At 40.7% G+C, this 23,945-nt stretch overlaps 1 long non-coding RNA gene across 1 annotated transcript; it reads right to left on the bottom strand.

Annotated features, from left to right (window-relative positions):
- Positions 1-8,997: 8,997 nt before the first annotated feature.
- LOC310842163 lies at positions 8,998-22,936 on the bottom strand. Its single transcript, XR_014562950.1, has 6 exons — positions 22,837-22,936; positions 21,593-21,691; positions 18,530-18,653; positions 9,969-10,041; positions 9,430-9,562; positions 8,998-9,151 (listed from the first exon to the last, which is right to left on the bottom strand). It is a non-coding gene; the product is annotated as an uncharacterized lncRNA (long non-coding RNA).
- Between the last annotated feature and the right edge of the window lie 1,009 nt (positions 22,937-23,945).

Below are 23,945 nucleotides of genomic sequence, written 5' to 3'. Positions count from 1 at the left end.
GTTCTCACAGTGGCCAACCAGATGCCTGGGGAAAGTTCACACACAAGATTTGAGCACAAGAACAATCTCCCCTCCTGTGGTTTTCAGCAACTGCTATTCAGAAGCATTGCTGCCTCAAAGTGTCATGGTGTCACGTTGTGGCGTGTGCACACTGCTTACTCTCCCTCTACCATCACCACTCTTTGGCACCACAGAGGCCTTGGACCGTCCAAGGCTCAACTTCAAGGCTTCCACCAAGGCCCAGCGCGGACACAGGCGTACCCTGGAAGCACGTCTGTGGCCAGAGTGTGCTCCAACATAGGCCCCTTGGCAGAGGCCCAGTCACCACTGTGGTGCTGGAGAGCCAGAAGGAAGGCAGTGGCTGGCAGCAGCGGCTGGCAGCTGGGAACCTACAGGGAAAATTTGGTGGGTGCTTTGGCCCCCAAGGGCCCCTGGAAATGGCTCCAGTGTTCCAACTTATACATTGCTTTCTGGGTTGCTCCAGGTAGGCCATGTGGAAACTTAATGGAAAAAAATTAAAATAATGTTTGTGGGAGAGTAAAGATGTCATGGGACGCGGGTGGCACTGTGGGTTAAACCACAGAGCCTAGGACTTGCCGATCAGAAGGTTGGCGGTTCGAATCCCTGCGACGGGGTGAGCTCCCGTTGCTCGGTCCCTGCTCCTGCCAACCTAGCAGTTCGAAAGCATGTCCAAGTGCAAGTAGATAAATAGGGACCACTCCAGCGGGAAGGTAAATGGCGTTTCTGTGTGCTGCTCTGGTTCGTCAGAAGCAACTTAGTCATGTTGGTCACATGACCTGGGAGCTGTACGCCAGCTCCCTCGGCCAGTAAAGCAAGATGAGTGCCGCAACCCCAGAGTCGGTCACGACTGGACCTAATGGTCAGGGATCCCTTTACCTTTACCTTTAAAGATGTCATAGATCCTGTGCTGTTGATATGATTTACAGGCTGCTGGAGCATTCTCCATGGTGTGCAAAGGAACAGAAAATAACCCCATGTGATAGGGAGTAGAGTCAATAAAATATTTGTTTTGTTTAATAGTGGCGTCCATCAGACTGTGCTCTACAGCAGGTGTGGGGAACCAAAAATTGCTGAGCTGTGGCTCTCATCACCCCTCACCATTGTTTGTGCTTTCTGGAGCTGAGGAGAGTCATATTGGACTATAAATTAAATCCAATACAGGTAGCCAGAAACATAAAGAACTTGAACAGAGAGGCCCAGTGGAGGACAACATTTACTTTTCCACCCTTTATTCCCCAGGCAGGCTAGGGGAGAAGAGAATGAAATCCTCTGCAGGTTTGCTAGAGAAATGATGGACTAGGGAAATGATGGAAGAGGAAACAAGCTTTTTTCTTGCTCTGGAGGGTAGGACTTGAACCAGCAGCATACTGTTTCCTGCAGTTAATGCACACTTTCATGGAAGCATTGATACTTTTCTGAAGCCAGAACATGGACCCTTCAGATTGTGAAACTGTACAGTGTTATGTGCACAGTATAATTTGTCGTTGTTGTTTAGTCGTTTAGTCATGTCCGACTCTTCGTGACCCCATGGACCAGAGCACGCCAGGCTCTCCTGTCTTCCACTGCCTCCCCCAGTTTGGTCAAACTCATGCTGGTAGCTTCTAGAACACCGTCCAACCATCTTGTCCTGTCATCCCCTTCTCCTTTTGCCCTCCAGCAGCTTCAAGTTACAAGAATGGAGCTTCCCACTAAACATCATGAAGAACTGTTCAACAGTTCAACAGACCCCCTCGGGAGGATGTGGACTCCCCTTCCTTGGAGGTTTCTAAACAGAGGTTGGATGGCTATCTGTCAGGGATGCTTCAGCTGAGATTCCTGCATTGTAGGGGGTTGGACTAGATGACCCTTGGGATCCTTTCCAAGTCTACAATTCTATGATTCTATAACTAGTTCCTGTTTGAAGTGCCTCTTTCTTTTTCAGACTGATCAGTTATTGTCCTCTTCTGGTTGTGCAGGACTCACCAGGTATCTTCATGGGGACACAGAGTGTATGGTCGCTCGGGGGATATGCAGACATTTGCCTTGTCAGCCCTATGGCAAAAAGATCGGCCACTGTTTACTGGACACTTACTGCTGCAAAGAGTATGTAATGAAATAAGGAAGTTTGTCCCTTGACTTGAATGCTTTGCTAAGGCTGGTTGCAAACTGGTGAAGCAGAAAGAAGATGGCTCTGAAACTCTCTTAAACTAGATTCAGCAATGATGTTTTTCACTTGAAACAAGGGTAGGGAATTCTTGGGATCAAATGCGCACCCACCCACCCTATTGTTTGCCCCTGCTTCACCCCTTTTCAGGGACACTGCTGGCACTGTGGGTTAAACCACAGAGCCTAGGGCTTGCCAATCAGAAGGTCGGTGGTTCAAATCCCCGCGATGGGGTGAGCTCCCGTTGTTCGGTCCCTGCTCCTGCCAACCTAGCAGTTCAAAAGCATGTCAAAGTGCAAGTAGATAAATAGGTACCGCTCCGGCGGGAAGGTAAATGGCATTTCCATGCGCTGCTCTGGTTCGCCAGAAGCGGCTTAGTTATGCTGGCCACATGACCCGGAAGCTCCCTCTGCCAATAAAGTGAGATGAGCGCCGCAACCCCAGAGTCGGCCATGACTGGACCTAATGGTCAGGGGTCCCTTTACCTTTACCATCCCTTTTCTGTTTACCATGTACAGAGTGAAAACATCGCCCTTGGGAAAAAAAATACTGGGTGATCAGAATAATCCCCAGACCCTTCACTACCTATGTGAAGTTTGCATAAAGATATTTCCCTCTAGCTGCCTTCAATCTCCGGAGGCAGAGAGCACCATGCAAATGTTAGCCCTTTCTTTTTTTGCAGGGAAGTGATCTTTCGCTCCCTCATTTCTCCAAAATGATGTATCTGTGTGTGGGGGAGTGATCATCTAGAGCTGGCCTGACCATTAGATCAGGCCTGGGGAAGCTTCCTCAGCCCAAAACCAACCTTCCCTTCTGTGCAACCATCCTATGGAGACAAACCAGTATTGGGTGATGCCAAAGGCAAAAGTGGGTGGAACAGTGAATGCATTTTTTACTTTCTCTCACTACCTACACACGATCACACCACCCCATTTCTGTTCCCCATCCCAACAACCAAGACACTTTGAGGACATGCTGCAGCCACACAAAAACACTGGCGATCTGAATCTTTATAAGCCAACAGTGGTGGTCATATATGTTCACACAGGAGCCAGTGTGGTGTAGTGGTTAAGAGCAGTGAACTCGTAATCTGGTGAACCGGGTTTGCGTCCCTGCTCCTCCACATGCAGCTGCTGGGTGACCTTGGGCTAGTCACCCTTCTCTGAAGTCTCTCAGCCTCACTCACCTCACAGAGTGTTCGTTGTGGGGGAGGAAGGGAAAGGAGATTGTTAGCTGCTTTGAGACTCCTTAGGGTAGTGATAAAGTGGGATATCTAATCCAAAGTCTTCGTCTTCTTCTACCCTATAGTATTGTCAGGGACTGGGCAGAGGAGGAATGGTGGAGAGTGCCTCCCCAGCCTGACCCTTCCAGGGAGGAGGAAGAGGAAGACACTATAGATTTACAACAGGGGTTTGAGGGAGGTCGCAGCTCAGAGGAAGGTGAGGGGGAAAGTTGGGAAATCATGGGAGAGCCAGAGCAACACCTGGCTGACACATTGTCACTAGAAAGCATTCCAGACCCTCCATTTCCCAGAACCTGGCAAGCCTTAAAAGTAAGAGAGCAAAAAGTTCAAAGGCAGAGGGCATGTAGCAGCACCCATAGGAGAGATGATGAGAGTGATGAATGAGGAAGTGGGAGAGACGGGGTGGAGATTCACTTGGGACAATGGCATTATGCAAGAGGCTGGGTTCTATAGCCTCTCTGTAAAGATTGAAATAAAAAAGGACAGTAAGAAACTTTTCCTTGTCTTTATAATTTCCTGGGCAACCAGCCAGAAGCCACAGCCTCCTGACAGGTGTATTCTCACCACAGTCATTGCTTCAGTTACAAAGAAAGAGCTGAACTCCTTTCACAGTAGTCATTACCTTGGACTCGGACAAGGAAGGAAATGTTAAAGGAACACAGTCATCTCCACCTCCAGACCATTCCTACCATAGTTCCCTGGGTTTTGTTGAGCTCTCTAATGTCTGTTTCCATCTGTCAGTTACAGATAAAAGGACCACTATGATTTCCTGAAGCTCTGGACACTTTCTTCTGAGACAAGAATAAGAATGAGACTCATCACTAAGCCCTTACAGACTCCTCCTCTCCCTTGTGATCACTGTTAGCTTCCTCCATTGCTGCAGCATTTTCCACCATCCCTGTTACTAAAGATGTAAACAAATAAATAAATATGAGCCGGTTTCATGTAGTGGTTCGAGAATTGGACTGGGACCTGGGTGACAAGGATTGATGGCCTCTCTTGGCAATCAAACTTACTGGGTGATCTTGGGCCTGTCACTGTCTCTCATCCTAACTGGCCTCACAGGGTATTTGTGGAGATTAACCAAGGAGGAGAAGGCAAAGTCTCTAATTTTCTGCCAAAAGTGGATGGAGTTTCTGAGGGGACGAAACCTGCCAACAACAGGTGGAGGGATTCTCTTACATGGGGATACTTTACTTCTCCCGATATATATATTGAGGGGGAGCAGTTGCAGGTACAAAGCTGGGATTTAATACTTGAAAGGTAAACTTTCTTTGTTAGGCCGAATTGCTGCTATCAAGATGAATGTATTGCCAAAAATGCTGTTTTTATTTCAAACACTACAGATTGTGGACAAAACAGAGTGCTTCCGGAAGTGGCAGAGAGATATTTCTAAGTTTGTCTGGCAGGGCAAAAAGCCCAGAATTAAGTTTAAGATATTAACTGATGCGAAAGAAAGAGGGGGCTTTGCCCTGCCAGACTTAAGGTTGTATTATGAGTCAGCAGCTTTCTGCTGGCTAAAAGACTGGCTACTTCTCGAAGACACTGACGTATTGGATTTAGAAGGTTTTAACAATGCTTTTGGTTGGCATGCATATTTATGGTATGACAAGGTTAAGATCAATAAGGCCTTTAAGAACCATATTGTCAGAAAAGCAGTGTTTAATGTCTGGACAAAATATAAAGACTTACTGGAAAACAAAACTCCAAGGTGGCTTTCACCTTTGGAAGCTAAGGCCCGAAAAAGACTCAATATGGAGGCCAAATGGCCAAAATATTGGGAGATATTAGAAAAAAACGGAGACAATTGGAAATTGCAGAGTCTGGAGAAAATGAAGGATAAAGTGCGAGACTGGTTACATTACGCTCAGATTAAAGAAGTTTTCAAAAATGATAAAAAGTTAGGGTTCCAGGTGGATAAATCGAAACTGGAAACAGAACTGTTAGAACCTAGGTCTAAGGTACTCTCAAGAATGTATAACTTGCTGTTAAAATGGAACACACAAGAGGAAACGGTCAAATCGGCTATGATAAAATGGGCACAGGATATCGGGCATAATATTATGTTTGAGGACTGGGAAAGGTTGTGGACCACTGGGTTGAATTTCACTGCATGTAATGCTTTGAAAGAAAATGTTATGAAAATGATATATAGATGGTACATGAACCCAGTCAAACTTGCAAAAATATACCATTTGTCTGATAATAAATGCTGGAAATGTAAAGAGAATGAAGGAACATTCTTTCACCTCTGGTGGACCTGTCCTAAAGTGAAGGCCGTCTGGGAAATGATATACAATGAGCTGAAAAAGGTATTTAAGTATACCTTTCTTAAGAAACCAGAGGCATTCCTCTTGGGCATTGTCGGTCAGAGGGTGATAAAGAAAGACCGAATCTTTTTTCTGTATGCAACAACGGCAGCAAGGATACTTATCGCTAAGTACTGGAAGACCCAAGATTTACCCACACTGGAAGAATGGCAGATGCAACTGATAGGCTACATGGAACTGGCTGAGATGACTGGCAGAATCCGAGACCTGGGACAGGAAAGGATGGAAGAAGACTGGAAGAAATTTAAGATTTATTTGCAAAAGTATTGTAATTTGGTTGAATGTTAAGAAGGATGCTAGATCATTATAAATAATTTGGCACCACTAAATTAGATGGAGTAATGAGGATAAGCTATTTAAGAAGAACCTAAAATTTTTTGAACAACTACTAGACTATATTTAAATTATTAAGATTTGGTTAATTAAGTTGATAAATTGCTGGCAAAATTTTAATGGCATGGAAGTAGGTGCGGGAGATGTGAGGAAGTCCAAAGAAGTGATGAAACTATGTTGAGAAATATGTTTTATTGGTCGGTTTTTATCTATTGTATTAAAAAATCTTCAATAAATATATTTAAAAAGAAAAAAGAAAGGTAGGCTTGCCCATTTAATGGAAATTGTGGAAGGAAGTGGGAAGTTGGTTACCCAGTTTGTAGCTCATGAAGACATATGGAAGCTGGGCAGAGAGAGATTTCCATGCCAGGGATCATTAGGAAATGGTCTGAAAATAAAGCCATCAATATCATAATGCTGGCATACAAATCTATAGTGAGACCACAATTGGAATACAGTGTACAGTTCTTCACCTCAAAAAGGGTATTGTAGAGGTGGGAAATGTTTGGAAAATGGCAACCAGAATGATCAAGGGGTGGAGCTGTTACATATAATTTAGTATTAAAGGTAAAGGTACCCCTGACCATTAGGTCCAGTCATGACCGACTCTGGGGTTGTGGCGCTCATCTCGCTCTATGGGCCGAGGGAGCTGGTGTACAGCTTCCGGATCATGTGGCCAGCATGACTAAGTCACTTCTGGCGAACCAGGGCAGCGCACGGAAACGCCGTTTACCTTCCCGCTGGAGCGGTAGCTATTTATCTACTTGCACTTTGGCGTGCTTTCAAATTGCTAGGTTGGCAGGAGCAGGGACCGAGAAACGGGAGCTCACCCCGGAGCGGGGATTCGAACCACCAACCTTCTGATCAGCAAGTCCTAGGCTCTGTGGTTTAACCCACAGCGCCATAGAGAATGCTGGCATGTATTGCTGAAAGGGTTTAACTGGAAGATTCCCTTGAAGCTAAAGAAGATCAAGAAGAGCTTTCTGAGCACCTAGATGTGTTGATAAATTAACTGTTATTGTTCTCTGCTAGCTAACATGTGGGGTTTAATCTTAGATCAGGTGATTATGGTATTCATTTGCAAATCATCATTTGGGTCTTTAGTTCCCAGCCAGTAAGATGTGATAATGAAGCTTTCCAGGGAACTGCATAGCCCTAGGCAGGATGTGCGCTATAGCAGGCTGGAATAGGAGAAAGAAAGAGTTTTGATTTCTGGAACAAGAACAGTAATTCCTTATACAATTACAGATAGGTAGCCGTGTTGGTCTGCCATAGTCAAAACAAAAAAAATTCCTTCCAGTTGCACCTTAAAGACCAACTAAGTCAGTTCTTGGTATGAGCTTTCGTGTGCATGCACACTTCTTCAGATATCTGGTATATTCTTCAGATATTTGGTATCTGAAGAAGTGTGCATGCACACGAAAGCTCATACCAAGAACTGACTTAGTTGGTCTTTAAGGTGCTACTGGAAGGAATTTTTTTTCCTTATACAATGTTGAGCCAGTGCTGGACATGCACTAGGTCTTATAGAACTGTTTGGATGTATCAATTAGTGTTTTTTGTTCTGTTCTGAAAAAACTTCTGCAACTAAAGCTTTGAATTAAACTTATGGGTCTGGACAATGTTTTATTCCAAAAGCAGTCAGTTTTTATGCATCCAACTGCTTCAAGCTGCACAATATTAATATATGCAATAGGAGCAAGTCCCTCATGAGGAAATGTTGCAACATCTGAGGCTTTTTTGTTTAGAGAAAAGAGGAACTAGAGAGGTCTTGATGACAGAGGTTTATAAAATAGTTCAAGTTGTGGGAAATTGTTTTTCTCTCTCATAATACCAAAAGTCAAGGATGTCCAATGAAGATGAACAATGGAAGATTCAGGACATACACAACAAAGTACTTCCTCACACAGCTCCATAGGAGTCAACTTCTAGGGGCTGTGAGGGCTTCGGCCACCACAGTAAAATATTTGAGGGGGCTGGGCCCCCCAAAGTTGATGGTCATTCCCATTCAAATGGTATGTGTGCACTGAATCATGTGATTGAATATGTGGGGCCCCCAGAATATTTTATTCAAGTTGGCACCCCTGCACAACTCATAATTAAACTACGACATTAGTTGCCATAAGAGGTAGTCATGATGACCAACTTGGATTGCTTTAAAAGAGGATTACAGTTATAGCAGTGCTTCTTTTTTCCCCTGGGGTACGCATACCCCTAAACATTTTGTGAATCAAAGTTTGGCCTCATTGAGGGGCAGTATTTCAATAGTAGGAAAATGAGAGTACCCTTTGTCAGTATTTTCATTCTTCCCATTGCAAGGATCACGTGATCCTATTGTTTACTTTGTGTTCTGTGGGAAACGAAGAGACGAAAGCCAGTCTGTGAGACTTCCGTTACTGTTTTTTTGTGTGTTTTTTTGTACTCTTTGTTCTGTCTTGCGAAGAGACAGGATGTCTGTATGAGAGCTGCTCCTCTCGTACATGTTTGTTATGCTCTTTAATTTGGCTAATTAGTAGAAATAAATTAGGTATGCTGCAAAACCTCCACAGCTCCACTTCTGTTTTACTCTGCTGAATTTGGGTGCTCACATGAGCAGCTGTGAGTCCATAGCACCAGGACCCGCTCCTCAAGAATGCTGCGTTTGGTGTTCCCATTACCGGAGGAGTCTTCTGAGGGTCAGAGGAGGTGCTGCTATCAGCCAGCCCATAGAGAGGCTGCCAACACCCCTAAACTTTTTTTTTGGGGGGGGGGGGAAGCACTGAATTATAGTGTTAATTATCCAAGTACTTGTGTCCCAACTCTTTCTTTCAGGTGTGTGAGAGCAATGCTGGGAAACACAGAATGACAAGTCCCTTGTGTTTGAAAATATAAAATCCAGGAAGCTGTTGCATCCATTTTATTACTAAAATTCACACAACACATGGAGAAGAAAAGAAGGAAAGCTGAACTGCTGAAGTGTTTGGGTCATATTCGGTGGAAGTGATGGGCTTAGCAGCCGCAAGGGCAACAACAGCGCATTCATTCACTGGCGGATCTTGCTGGCAAATCAGGCTTTCTTCTTCCATTTCTGGAATACTAGGGCTGTGGGAAGAAGAACATGGGGACCAAGATGAGTGAGGTCAGTAATGCTGGGAGGCGAAGTTCCCTCTGGTCTACGGAATAGCTGCTTAAGACAAGGCAAACACCATTCTCTCCATTCCTGGCAGAGTCAGTCACTGGGCACATGCAGCATCTATTTATATCTCAAGATCAAACATCTTTTAGTGTGAGCCAGAAATGGGGAGTCTATGGCCCCCAAGTTGCTAGTGGAGTAAACAAAGCTGCATTAATAACTGGGAATCTTGATTTTTTGCACTTACTCTTGACTGCAACAATACACATCTGCAGCACATTTCCCAACTTTTCTCCAGTTTTCTTCACATTGGAATAGAAGGCATTTGCCTTAAAAATATTCACATTGTTTGCGACTGGTAATTCCTATGTGTGTGAATCCTGTATAGATAGAAAGAGTTGGTCAGAATTAGGGATACTTGCAAATTTCACCCCAGATCTTGGAGTTCTGGACTACTGGTCTCTCCTTCTCTCACTCTCACTCTGACTACTTAAAGAAACAGACAGACAGAGAGAAAAATACTCCATTTGTTAACTGCTAAATTTAACTATGCTGTCATCTCACAAGCAATTTAATCTACATAATATTTGGAATATTCACCAGGGCAAGGTGCAAAAGGTCATGGATCCATGCAGAATTTTCCTGATTTTTCAGAGATGTTAGAGGTCAGTTTAAAAATAGTTTCCAGGTGGGAAGAACAGTAGGAACCTCAAATCTCTTCTGTTCATTGTGGAGTCACCTGCCTTGCCACAAAAGAATCCCTTTGCAAGTTTAAATACAATGTACCTGGAACAAACAGAAATGACAGAATGAAAACCACAGAAATAATAGACAAGATCTTCATGGCAGGATGTTGTATCTTAAAAGAGAGGAGGGAACAAGAAGCTAAAGTGAGACACACACTCTTATTTTTCACCTTCAGTCAATAATAATTCCCTTATGGACACCACTTAAAGCTCTTTGAGCAGTTTATATATCTTGCTAAATGAATGAATAATAAACATGCATGGAGATCATGTAAGGGTATGTGGAACTCCTGAATACCTTCTCCCAAGTAAGTGTTTCTAGAATTGCTGCCTAATAACACAGCCTTATACATATATTCCGAAGCAAATACCTTTGCATTGAGTGGGACTGGTTCACAAGCAAGCTGCCAAAACATTGGAGGCTGAGTCCCACAGAACTCAATAGAACAGCATCATGAGATGCTTAATTACAGAATGTAGCAGCTGGACTGCTGGTGGGGGCAGACAGCCAACAGCATGTGACAACCTGCACTGCCTGTCTATATGCTACTAGGCTAGCTTCAAAGCTTGTGTGTTGCTATACAAAGCCCTGGACAACTTATATCCAGGATAATTTACACACCACCTCTGATCTCAGAGCAGTTCAGTTTTCCAGGGAGTTCCAGGCGCACTACTTATGTTTCCTTCTGGGAAATGAGGCATAGCAGAGACTGGTGTCTTTATGATTTATGGTTTATTTACACACATATATAACCTGATGGAGGTTTCTTCCATATCACAAGGCCGCAGCCTTGTGACTGATAAATGAGTTGTTTAGACACCTAGCAGTTCGAAAGCACACCAGTGCAAGTAGATAAATAGGTACCGCTGCGACGGAAAGGTAAATGGTGCTTCTGTGTGCTCTGGTTTCCATCACAGTATACCATTGTGCCAGAAGTGGTTTAGTCATGCTGGCCACATGACCCAGAAAGCTTTCTGTGGACAAATTCTGGATCCCTCAGCCTGAAAGCGAGATGAGCACCACAATCCCGTAGTCGCCTTTGACTGGACTTTACCATCCAGGGGTCCTTTACCTTTACCGTAGTGCTTTTGCCTGGTTAAAACGTGTTCTAGAATTATGATAATGCTTTTAGCTTATCTAGATGGGGAATAAATAATATGATACTAAATCAACATCCCCTGCTACACCCATTTTTGCTTCTGTTCTCAAACACTACTAGCAGGTATCCCCTGAAAAGTTGGGTTTCCAACAGAAAGTTGGTTTCCGAGGAAATGTATTCCTTGGACTGAAAAAGTTTCACCACCCTTGGTTTAACGTGTGGGTTATGTGGCCATTTTATTCCGTTGGGTTATATGAATAGAGCTTTTTATTGATCTACTTTTAACTCCCCTTTTTAAGGCGGTAGGAAAAGTTTCTTTTATCTCATCAAGGAAAGCGTAGAGTAACTGAGTTGGAGGACTGTTTCAGAACCATGAATGATAACAACTCTCACAGGGATGCCATGGCCTCAAATTGGATGTGGGTGTCATTGGCTGCTGCGTTAGAGAAGCACATCCAGGAACCATACAGAAAAGCCAGTAAGTTTGTCACATTATCATAAACCATGTCACAGAAAAAGGTCATACAGCTTTATTATGATGGAAGGATATAAGAAGGGGATCTGAACTGGAGAGTAACAGGGTCTGCCTGGATTGGGTGAGTAGCTACAGACAACACTTAAATTAGAAATGATCTGAAATTACATTTCTGTCTCATTTTTCATTTTAGGATTTTATGGTCTCAGACATTTTAAATCAAGGAGAAGCTCAATTACATTTAGGTCTCTCCCCTCCTCTTGTGTTTGGACTTTATAGTCTCAGCAATTTAGAACAAATGATTAATTGTTGTAGGTACTTGCAGGGTGACTGAAATGTTCTGACAGTTTATTGCAGAATTTTGTGGAGTTTCTTGGAAATGCATTTCTTGGAAATGCATTTATTTATAGAAGTATTTATATGCCACCATCTTGACATAAAAAGCTTCTCAGGAGATGCCTGAAAGTCAATAGCAAGGATGCCTGCGAAATCTACCCTTGGAAGTGTTCCACAGAACAGGACTGGTGACACTAAATACTTTTATTTGAAGCCAGTCAGACATGGAGGACAACTAAGAGCACTGCTCTCAATGCTCTCAGTGATTGAGCTGGGAAATACAGGCTCTGGCAGCCCTGTGGGTGCAAGACACCCTAGATTCCAGATCAAGCAAATGTTAGGATTCAATTAAGGGTTGAATGTTAAAGCTGGTTTAACAAGCAAGCAGCATTAATATTTATAGATGCTGAGAAGCTCTTTGACAATATTTATTGGGAATTTATTATAGAAAACCTGGAATTAATGGAAATGGGACAGTTTTTTATAAAAAGGGATCAAAGCAATCTATTCAGATCAAAAAGCTAGATTTATTGTAAACAGTGTGTTAACTGATAATTTTGAAATTACGAAGGGCACCAGACAAGGTTATCTGTTATCACCATTATTGTTCATTACTGTCCTGGAAGTCCTTCTAAGAGATATGAGAAAAACTGATAATATTAAAGGAATTTGTGTCAGTCGAAAAATGTATAAAAAATGTATAAATTGAAAGCCTTTGCGGATGATTTAGTTATAACAGTAGAGGACCCATTAACCAGTGCAATGGAAGCACTAGAAAGAATAGAAGAATTTGGACAGGTGACAGATTTTAAATTAAATAAAAAGAAAATGAAAATTCTAGTTAAAAATATGGACCAACATTTAAAGGATGAACTGCAACAAAACATAGGTATTGAAGTGGTAAAAAAGTTAAATATTTAGGAGTCTAGTCAAAACCAAAAATATATGTATTTGTTTAAAGATAACTACACACCTATATGTATTTGTTTAAAGATAACTACACACCTATATGGAATGGAATCAAAAGAGGCTTAGAAGTGTGGCGAAGAATGAAGCTATCCCTGTGGGGTAGAATTTCAGTGATCAAAATGAATGTGTTACCCAAAATGCTATTTTTATTTCGAACAAGCCCAATTATAAATGGTGTAGCTAATTTCAAAGGGTGGCAAAAAGTAATTACAAAATTAAAAGATCTAGAAATTTGGTCAAATATGAAGCTTTCCTTGTTGGGTCGAATAGCGGTTATAAAGATGAATGTGTTGCCTAGAATGTTGTTTTTGTTTCAGACACTGCAAATATTGGACAGGATGGATTGTTTCAAGAAGTGGCAGAAAGATATTTCTAAATTTGTCTGGCAGGGCAAAAAGCCGAGAATAAAATTTAAGATATTAACTGATACAAAAGAAAGGGGCGGATTTGCCCTGCCAGACCTTAAACTTTACTATGAATCAGCAGCTTTCTGCTGGTTGAAAGATTGGCTACTTCTTGAAAACACTGACGTTTTGGACTTAGAAGGATTTAACAATATCTTTGGATGGCATGCATATTTATGGTACGACAAGGTCAAAGCCCATAAAGGTTTTAAAAACCATATTGTCAGAAAAGCATTATACAATGTCTGGATTAGATATAAAGACTTGCTTGAAAGCAAAACTCCAAGGTGGTTGTCGCCAATGGAGGCAAAGGCTCCTAAAAAACTTAATATTGAGGCCAAATGGCCGAGATATGGAGAAATTTTGGAACAAGAGGGGGACAAATTGAAACTGCAAAGTTTCGAGAAATTAAAAGGGAAAGTGAGAGATTGGCTTCATTACTATCAAATAATGGAAGTTTTCAAAATGGACAGAAAAATTGGCTTCCAGGTGGAAAAATCAAAATTGGAGACTGAACTGTTAGAACCCAGTACTAAGAATTTGTCAAGAATGTATAGTTTGCTGTTGGAATGGAATACAAAAGATGAAATGGTTAAATCTGCAATGATTAAGTGGGCACAGGACATTGGTCATAATATTTTGTTTGCTGACTGTGAAAGGTTGTGGACCACCGGTATGAAATTTACGGCATGTAATGCCTTAAGAGAGAATATTATGAAAATGATTTATAGGTGGTACATGACCCCAGTCAAGCTTGCAAAAATTTATCATTTGCCCGATAATAAATGTTGGAAATGTAAAGAAAATGAAGGAACATTCTTTCACCTTTGGTGGACGTGTCCAAGGATTAAGGCTTTCTGGGAAATGATCTATAACGAATTGAAAAAGGTACTTAAGTACACTTTCCCTAAGAAACCAGAGGCCTTTTTGCTGGGCATAGTTGGCCAATTGGTGTCAAAGAAGGATAGAACTTTCTTTATGTATGCTACAACAACAGCAAGAATACTCATCGCAAAGTACTGGAAGACGCAAGATCTACGCACTGTGGAAGAATGGCAGATGAAGGTGATAGACTATATGGGACTGGCAGAGATGACGAGCAGAATCCGGGACCAGAGAAGAGCTACGGCGGAAGAGGACTGGGAAAAATTTAAAGAATATCTAAAGAAATACTGTAAAATTAATGAATGTTAGAAAGACGCTGGATCATAAATTAAGGGGTTAATTGCAGCAAGGGATAATTTAAAGAAAGTAAATAAATACTAAAATTAAGTTATAAGTAAGGGAAGAATTTGCTGATAACTTAATCAGAAATTAGAATACAGAAAGGGGAGGTATGAGGAAGTCGGGAAAGTAAGTTATAAGAAAGAAAAATTCGAATTTATACGTGTTTTATGTTTGTATTTTTCTACTATAATGTCTTTTTTCTTTTTCTCTTTCTGTTGATTATTGTGTTGTGTGGAAATGTTATAAATTGGTGAAAACTTGAATAAAAATTTATTTTAAAAAAAGTAATTACAAAATTTATCTGGCAAGGGAAAAAACCAAGAATAAAATTTAAATTACTTACAGCTGTTAAAGAAAGAGGAGGTTTCTCCCTGCCAGATTTGTTTTGGGATCAATGTTAATGAATGCCTCTTTCCATGTCCCTGGGATATCTCCCTTTTCTAAAATGTTATCCACGACCTCTTTCAACGGTAACAGCATAATTTGACTTATTTTTAATAACATTTAATAACATTTTGCAGTAAATCCATCAGGTCCTGCTGCCTTTCCAATTTTTAAGTCTTTAATTGCTGTTTGTATCTCTTCTAGTGTTATTGGTTCATTCATTCAGTCTTTTTTCTCTTTCAGAATTTTTTCGCACATTTTCCTTTTTAAATTATTCTTTGATTCCAACTACGTTTTCTTTTCCAGCTTTATATAATTGTGTATAGACATTTTAAAAATTCTTTCTAATCTCTTTCAGATTTTCAATTAACTTGTCTTTGATTTTAATCTTATTAATTGTGTTTTGGCACTATCTTTTCTTTAATTGCCATGCTAACAATTTTCCTGGTTTATTCTCTAATTCAATTTCTTTCTGTCTCATCCTCTTTATTTTCCATTCAATCTCCTGATTTGTAATCATTGAGAATTGTGTTTGTAACATCTTATTATTTTGTTTACCTTTTGTAGCACTAGGTTTACTGATTAAAATCTTTTCATTTTCCATAATATGATTTAATAATTCTGAATTCTTCTTTTCTCTTATTTTTTCTTAAAACTATTTTGCTATATGGAAAAACCTCTCATTACACCTTTGCTTGCATCCCATATAGTACTAATTTTTTGTCTCTTCATTCAGATTAATTTTGAAAGTCTTTTAAGGTTTTTTGTGCCTTTTCATTTATTTCCTGATCTACCATTCAATCTACCATTCAATCTCCATCGAAAAGTTGATTTATCTATTCCTCTTAATTAAAAAAAAAAAAGAATTATGCTCCAATAAAGTTTTTGGTTGAATTTCTACTTTTGTAATCCTTATTGCTAATTTGCTGGATATCCAAAAGTAGTCTGTCCTTCCAGCTGATTGATTAGGCTCTGAGAAGAATGGGAATTGCTTGTCCAATGGGTGTCTTAATCTCCAAATGTCTATTAGATTGCAGCTTTCTACCAAAGAGAAGAAAGTCTTAGGTAGTTTCTCCTCCTTAGATTCTGCTTTTCTTTTTGATCTGTCCATTTCCAATGAAACCACCCCATTTAAGCCCCCATTATGATATTTTTTTATCCATATAATCTAAAAGTTTCTTGTTCAATGATTTATTAAATTCAGGCTTTGAGCCATTTGATGCATAAATTCCAACTATTATTAATTTTTTGCCTTCCCTCCTCATCCTTGAAGATCTGCCATGCTTCATATCTATCTCTAATACACAAACCCACACCTCTTTTTTTATATCAAGATATAAATTCATTTCCTATTTTTTGTTAACTAATTTTTTTTCTGTGTTTCCTTGCCACATGTTTCTTGTAAACAAATAATGTTCAATTTTCTCTTCAATAAAATTTGTTCAATTTTTATTTCTTTTAACGTTATTATTTAGTCCATTAACATTCCATGTTCATTATTTCATAGCCATTTCTGTTTCTAATTACAGTTTTATTATATAGTCTTAGGATTGTACTTCTTCTTCTTCTGCGGCTGTGGCTGCGGCTGCTTCTACTTCTGTTTATTTTAATTTTGAGCCATTCTGTAATGAGTGTAATTAGAATTGGAAAACGTATAAATTGCAATGATATAAAGGTTAATTTCAAAAGTCATGAGGCAGGAGGGAAGGAGGTCAAGGGCAGTAAAGTGGATAATGGTGATGTGAATGCATAATATTAAATGGAAAATAAATAAAAATTATATATATATATATAATAAAAAAAGAAACCGGTGTAGCTTCTCTAAATCAGGGACATCCCAGGAAAATAAGGACACTTGGAGGGCCTGTGAGTAACAATGTGGAGTGAACTTTAAATTTCTTTTGAAATTCTAAGTAAGTAAAATAATAACACCAGAACATTGCAAGAGGCACCACTGATATCTGTAGAGCTATTAAAGGTGGAACCCAAGATATTTCCTGTAAAATATCATGCGGAACAACAGAAGACCACGCAATTGCACAATTGTCCGTCTGAATGTCAAGAGTTTTTGGCTTTCAGAGAGAATGTGTGAAGAGAGCAGAGGGTTTGCACATAAAAGCCCGACCATAGTATCCCAGCCCACAAAGCAGACTTTCATAGTGTAAAAGCTTGAATGGCGCTTCAGATTATATACAGCTAGAAACCTCCATGTAGTCAGGAACCCAGCATTATCAGGGTTCCGGATGATGTGGAGGTTTCTAAGTGCACTCTTCTGAACATGCTTAGAAGCCCCTTTATGAACTTTTCCTTTAATGTTGCAAAGTCAGCTTAGTGCATGTGGAATTGGGACCCTGGTGAATGGGCTTGCTTCTGCATCCTTGAACATTCACCCACTCCCACATGAAAACATGCAAGTTGTTTTAATGTTTTAAAACATGAAAGGGGAGTTACCAAAAACTCGTAATATGGCCATGGTAACTCTGTAATTGTTTTCACAGGATGAGAGTCTACTATGGGAGGAGGTATTGGCTGGGGAAGTTTTGGTCGAGGAGGTTCCAGCTGAGGACATATTGACCAAGGAGACATTGGATGAGGAGGTTATACTATTTCCATTCTGAAATGGAAAATAAACGTGACCCAAGCTAAAGATGCACCTCTTTATCCTGACCTTTGACACCCGAGAAACAGACCTTAGGTGTAACATATAACTCTGGATTATTATTAGATAGATAGATAGATAGATAGATAGATAGATAGATAGATATAGATAGATGAGAGATGAGATAGATAGATGATAGATAGAGAGAGAGATGAGAGAGAGAGAGAGAGAGAGAGAGAGAGAGAGAGAGAGAGAGAGAGAGATGGTTGTCAAGCCTCTGCTTAAAGACCTCCAAAGAAGGAGACTCCACCACACTCCTTGGCAGCAATTTCCACTGTCGAACAGCTCTTACTGTCAGGAAGTTCTTCCTAATGTTTAGGTGGAATCTTCTTTCTTGTAGTTTGGATCCATTGCTCTGTGTCAGCTTCTCTGGAGCAGCAGAAAACAACCTTTCTCCCTCCTCTATGTGACATCTTTTTATATATTTGAACATGGCTATCATATCACCCCTTAACCTCCTCTTCTCCAGCCTAAACATGCCCAGCTCCCTTAGCCGTTCCTCATAAGGCATCATTTCCAGGCCTTTGACCATTTTGGTTGCCCTCCTCTGGACACGTTCCAGTTTGTCAGTGTCCTTCTTGAACTGTGGTGCCCAGAACTGGACACAGTACTCCAGGTGAGGTCTGACCAGAGCAGAATACAGTGGCACTATTACTTCCCTTGATCTAGATGAAGGAAGGAAGGAACGAAGGAAGGAAGGAAGGAAGGAAGGAAGGAAGGAAGGAAAGAAAGAAAGAAACTATTGGCTCTAACATCAAAGATTTGCTAATAATTATATCAACCAAAAAGAGGAAATGATAGCCTCTCCAAAATTATTTAATCTTCTTCAGGCCTTTGAAGCAAATGTGTGAAAAGAATAGTGAGGTCACACATTCAATTCCTGCAACCTAGATCACAGTCTGCATAGAAAACTTGCATGCATTTAGTTTGGAATCCTGAACAGAGCTTCAAATTATGGTCAGGAGAATACAGGTAGAAGCATCATCATCATGGACTGCATTGTTAGGCTTCTGATCTTATGGAGTTTTCCACAATATTTGGACTTACACTTTTCTGCAGCAATATACACCATTCAAATTGCTTCGGACAAACTCCCTTGTCCAAAAACACATCATCTTTATGGAGTTGCAACCATAATTATTGCATATAGAGTTGGTCTGAGTTTTGGGTCCTATGGAACAGCAAAATGAATTTATTTATTTTAAAGCCATTTTGTATACCTGATTAGGTCTACTTAAAGCATACATTATAAGTAAAACCCAAATCTCTTCTCTCTCTCTCTCTCTCTCTCTCTCTCTCTCTCTCTCTCTCCCTCCTAAGTTTTTATACCCATTTTGCAGTTGTGTTACATAAGCAAAATCATATTCAACAAGCAAAAAAATTACAACTTTCCACTCTGGAGATAACTTCACCCTTGTGATAATAACACTTCCCACACAAAAATGGCGAACATTTCTATAAAGAGGAAATACAAAATTATTAATATTATTTGAGTATCATCTGAAACGTGTGGAGGAGGGCAACCAAGATGATCAGGGGAGCTGGGTATGTTTAGCTTGGAGAAGAGAAGACCTAGAGGAGTTATGTTAACCATCTTCAAATGACTCAAGGGCTGTCAAACGGTAGAGGGGGAAAGCTTGTTTTCTCCTGCTCTGGAGGGTAGGAATTGAACCAAAGGCTTCATGTTACAAGAAAGGAGTTTCGAATACACAGCAGGAAAATCTTTCTGAAAGTAAGTGTTCAGCAGTGGAACAAACTCCCTTGGGAGGTTGTGGACTCTCCTTCCTTGGAGGTTTTTAAGCAAAGGTCGGGTGGCCATTTGTCTTTAGCTGAGATTCCTGCATTGCAGGGGATTGGACTAGATGACCCTTGGGTCCCTCCCAATTCTATGATACTATTATACTATGAAATCCATGTCTTCAACTTTCTGGCATATTTGTAAGGACAATAAAGCCCCACTGCCCTTCATGTGCTTTATTCTTCCTGCCAGTTGCAACATGTGTGTTAGCTTTTCAGTGAGGCCTGTATACCATACTAATCTATTCCAAGATTTTAAAGTAGCCCTTTTAAGAACTTTCCAGAAGTTCTTGACAACCATATATGCTACTACCAGAAGAAATCCAATTAAAGGTCCTGATTTTGATTTATAAGTAAGTTTGGTAATGTGGTGGGAGTGTAAGGTAATCAAAATCTTTTGACACAGTTACAGATAGGTAGCCGTGTTGGTCTGCCATAGTAAAAAAAAAAAAAAAAATTCCTTCCAGTAGCACCTTAGAGACCAACTAAGTCAGTTCTTGGTATGAGCTTTTGTGTGCATGCACACTTCTTCAGATACACTGAAACAGAAGTTTCCAGACCCTTCTATATAGTGAGAAGGTGGGGAGGGGTATTACTCAGAAGGGTGGTGGGAATGGGTGGTTGGCAGATAGCTGTGATGAGCCTGTTGACATAAATCGGACATCAGGAATCACAAGACAGAGAAACCAGTAGGAGAACACTTCAATCTCCCAGGACATTCTATACAAGATCTCAAAGTAGCTGTTTTACTACAAAGGAATTTCAGAAATAGACTGGAAAGAGAAGCTGCTGAATTACAACTTATCACCAAACTTAAAACCATGGAGAAACCTGGCCTGAACAAAGACCTTGGATTCTTATCTCATTATACATGACAAAGCCATTTTTCACCTTTTCACCCCTTGCTTCTCCCTGTAAGACCTATTGCAGTCGTTAAGAGTCGTCAACAGGCTCATCACAGCTATCTGCCAACCACCCATTCCCACCACCCTTCTGAGTAATACCCCTCCCCACCTTCTCACTATATAGAAGGGTCTGGAAACTTCTGTTTCAGTGTATCTGAAGAAGTGTGCATGCACACGAAAGCTCATACCAAGAACTGACTTAGTTGGTCTTTAAGGTGCTACTGGAAGGAATTTTTTTTTGTTTGTTTTTTCAAAATCTTTTGGAAAATGATATATAATGAAATGAAAAAGATGTTTAAAATCACCTTTCTTTAAAAACCAGAAGCTTTTTTATTATGAATTATAGGTACCAAATATCAACAGCCTTAGATATGCAGATGACACAACTTTAATGGCTGAAATTGAGGAGGAATTAAATAACCTTTTAATGAGGGTGAAAGAGGAGAGCGCAAAATATGATCTGAAGCTTAACATAAAAAAGAACTAAGATAATGGCCACTAGTCCCATCACCTCCTGGCAAATAAAAGGGGAAGAAATGGAGGCAGTGAGAGATTTTACTTTCTTGGGCTCCATGATTGCTGCAGATGGTGATAGCAGTCACAAAATTAAAAGACGCCTGCTTCTTGGGAGAAAAGCGATGACAAACAACATCTTAAAAAGCAGAGACATCACCTTGCCAACAAAGGTCCGTATAGTTAAACCTATGGTTTTCCCAGTAGTGATGTATAGAAGTGAGAGCTGGACCATAAGGAAGGCTGATCGCCAAAAAATTGATACTTTTGAATTATGGTGCTGGAGGAGACTCTTGAGAGTCCCATGGACTGCAAGAAGATCAAACCTGTCCATTCTGAAGGAAATCAGCCCTGAGCGCTCACTGGAAGGACAGATCCTGAAGCTGAGGCTCCAATACTTTGGTCACCTCATGAGAAGAGAAGACTCCCTGATGTTGGGAAAGATGAGTTTCCCATCTTTCCAAATCCCATCTACTAACATGAGTTTGACCAGACTGCAGGAGTCAGTGGAAGACAGTAATGCCTGGCGTGCTCTGGTCCATGGGGTCACGAAGAGTCGGGCATGACTAAACAACTGAACAACAACAGGTACCAAGATTCCAAGGGACCAGCAAATATTTTTTATGTACGTGACAACAGCCGCACAGATGTTGCTAGCTCAGAGATAGAAGGGAGAAACAATTCCAACCAAGGAAGAATGGCAAACAAAATTGATGGACTAGGCTGAAATGGCAAAATTAAATGGGAAGCTCAGAAACAAAGAGGACAAGAACTTCAGAAAAGAATGAGGAAAATTTATAATAATTTTAGGAGACCATTATAAGCAGATGAAAACATTAGCAGGATTTTAGCCACACTTGCAATGTAACAAAAAAGCAAGTTCAGTAATATTCACCTGTTTCATAGCAGCAATATAAACCTCTTAGACTGCTTCCAACATAAGTCCTTGTCCAAATGCATTCTTTCTTTATGAGGTTCCTATCAATTGTGAGTCCTGCGGAACAGCAAAAGAAAAGAGAAAACAAGTTAAAATTAAGCCTTTTTGCGTAACTAATCAGGGCTACTTCAAGCATACTTTAATAAGTAGAACCCAACAATTTCACTCTCCTTTTTTTGGGGGGGGGGCTAACCTTTTATTGTCATTCCGCAGTTGTGCTACATAATCCAACTTGTTATCAACAAACAAAAAAACTACAACTCCATACTCTGGAGATAACTTCACCCTTGCGATAATAATAGTTCCCGCGGAATAATGGCAAAGATTTCTATAAATAGGAAATATAAAACTACTACTGTTATTTGGTTATCATGAAATCCACATGTCTTCCACTTGGTGGCATATTTATAAAGACAGTAGACTTTCACTACCCTTCAGCAAAAGTGTCCTTGTGTTTTATTCATCTTGCCAATCATAATGTGTGTGAGCTTTTCCGTGAGGGCTGTATGCCATACTCATCAATACAAACAAATAAAATAAAAAAATTAAAGTAGCCCTTTTAAGAACTTTCCAGAAGCTCTTGATGATCATATTTGCTACCACGAGAAGAAATCCAGTTAAAGGTTTGTCAGTAAAGTCCTGATTTTCACTTGTAAATAAGTTCAATAGTGCCGACTCAAATATTCCACTTGGGGCTGGTTCACACATGCACACAATCTTTGGCAGACAATGGGAATGATGGTATTAGTGTGTGCAAAAAGGACAATGCAGAACAAACAAGGTGAATCACACCTTCATGTTACTTCAGATAATTTCAATGGTAAAAATTGTCTATGGCTTGCATGAGTAAAAAGCTGCCAGTTCAGTTCACAGAATCTCCTGTTTTAAATATGTGTCCGTACCTAAAGCCCACGCCTTATGATTAAACAATACCACCACCCCCAGTGCAAAATAAATGATATTGAACATCACCGGCATCCTACAAGCAATTGCTGACATGGGAAGAGAAGTAAAGCAAGGTGGAATTGTTGCTCGTGGGTGATGCTGAATCTGTTGTGCCGGAGAATTTCTCCACAGCGTCCTAAACTCCTGGTCTGCAGCTAATTTTAAGCAGAATTTTGTCTCCATGAAGAAGGAATACAACTTACCCCACCCAAAGGCTCACTCCTGAACCAAGTCCCAGGCAAAAAGACTTCTCTTACCTTCTTTTCCATAGGGTGAGCAGCCATACTTTCATATAGCCCTCCCAACAGGCAATGAGTCTTGAACCGGGGACTGTGTCTTTGCTTTCATAAAGCACAGGAGAACAAAATAAGAGGTGCTTAGCAGGGGAGAGGGGTTCAGTTCTATGATGGGATTGAGAAGGGAAGCCTTGAGAGTTCAGATTAGCCTCGCCAGCACCACTAGTCTCCAGTTCTTTATCCCTATCATACTTATTGTTTATGAAGCTTGTATAGTGGTGCCTCAGGTTACAGACACTTCAGGTTACAGACGCTTCAGGTTACAGACTCTGCTAACCCAGAAATACTACCTCGGGTTAAGAACTTTGCTTCAGGATGAGAACAGAAATCATGCTCTGGCGGCGCGGTGGCAGCATTAGCTAAAGTGGTACCTCAGGTTAAGAACAGTTTCAGGTTCAGAATCAACCTCCAGAATGAATTAAGTTCTTAACCCAAGGTACCACTGTATGTCTGTGTATGACTTACCTGCAGCAAGAAAGAAACCCCAAAAAAGAAGTATCGGAGCCAGGTATGAGTTCCTCATGGCACCTCAATGCTGAGAGAAAAAGAGAAAGAGAGATTATAAGATATGAATGCCAATGTGCACTTCTAGTTCTAATGGAGCAGGTAGATCAGCTGATTTAAATATTACCGACTATGAGAGTGATTAACATTCCTTCCTGTGGGAGAACTCTTCCCCCACCCCCTCACACACATTGTGCTTGGAAAATACTGTTGTGAGTTGCTCTGCAAATGGAAATGCATGAGCAAGGCTCAGCCAGTCTCCTTCCCTTTCATAAACTATGACTGGTGAAGCCTTGTTTCCCCCAAACTGGGAAAGCCGTTATGGAAACTGCTCTGCCATTACAGAGCATCAGACCAGGTTCAATCCCAGGCGTTTCCAGGTGTGACTGGGAATGGCTCTTTCCTAAAACCCCAGAAAGCTGTGTCTCTGTCTTTTCTTTGACATGTGACTGTCTTTACTTCTTACCTCTCTTTCTGGTTGTGGTTAATGAGCTTCCACTAGCTCACACCAAAAACCATTTATTGTTTCCATGCATCTCAGTTGAGGTTTCGTTGTTTTGCTTCCC

Source organism: Podarcis gaigeae, assembly GCF_964106915.1.
Source record: "Podarcis gaigeae genome assembly, chromosome: 3".
In the NCBI taxonomy this organism is placed as follows: domain Eukaryota; kingdom Metazoa; phylum Chordata; class Lepidosauria; order Squamata; family Lacertidae; genus Podarcis; species Podarcis gaigeae.
The sequence above is the reverse complement of the archived record's forward strand: the minus strand, read 5'-3'. Positions and strand labels throughout refer to the sequence as shown.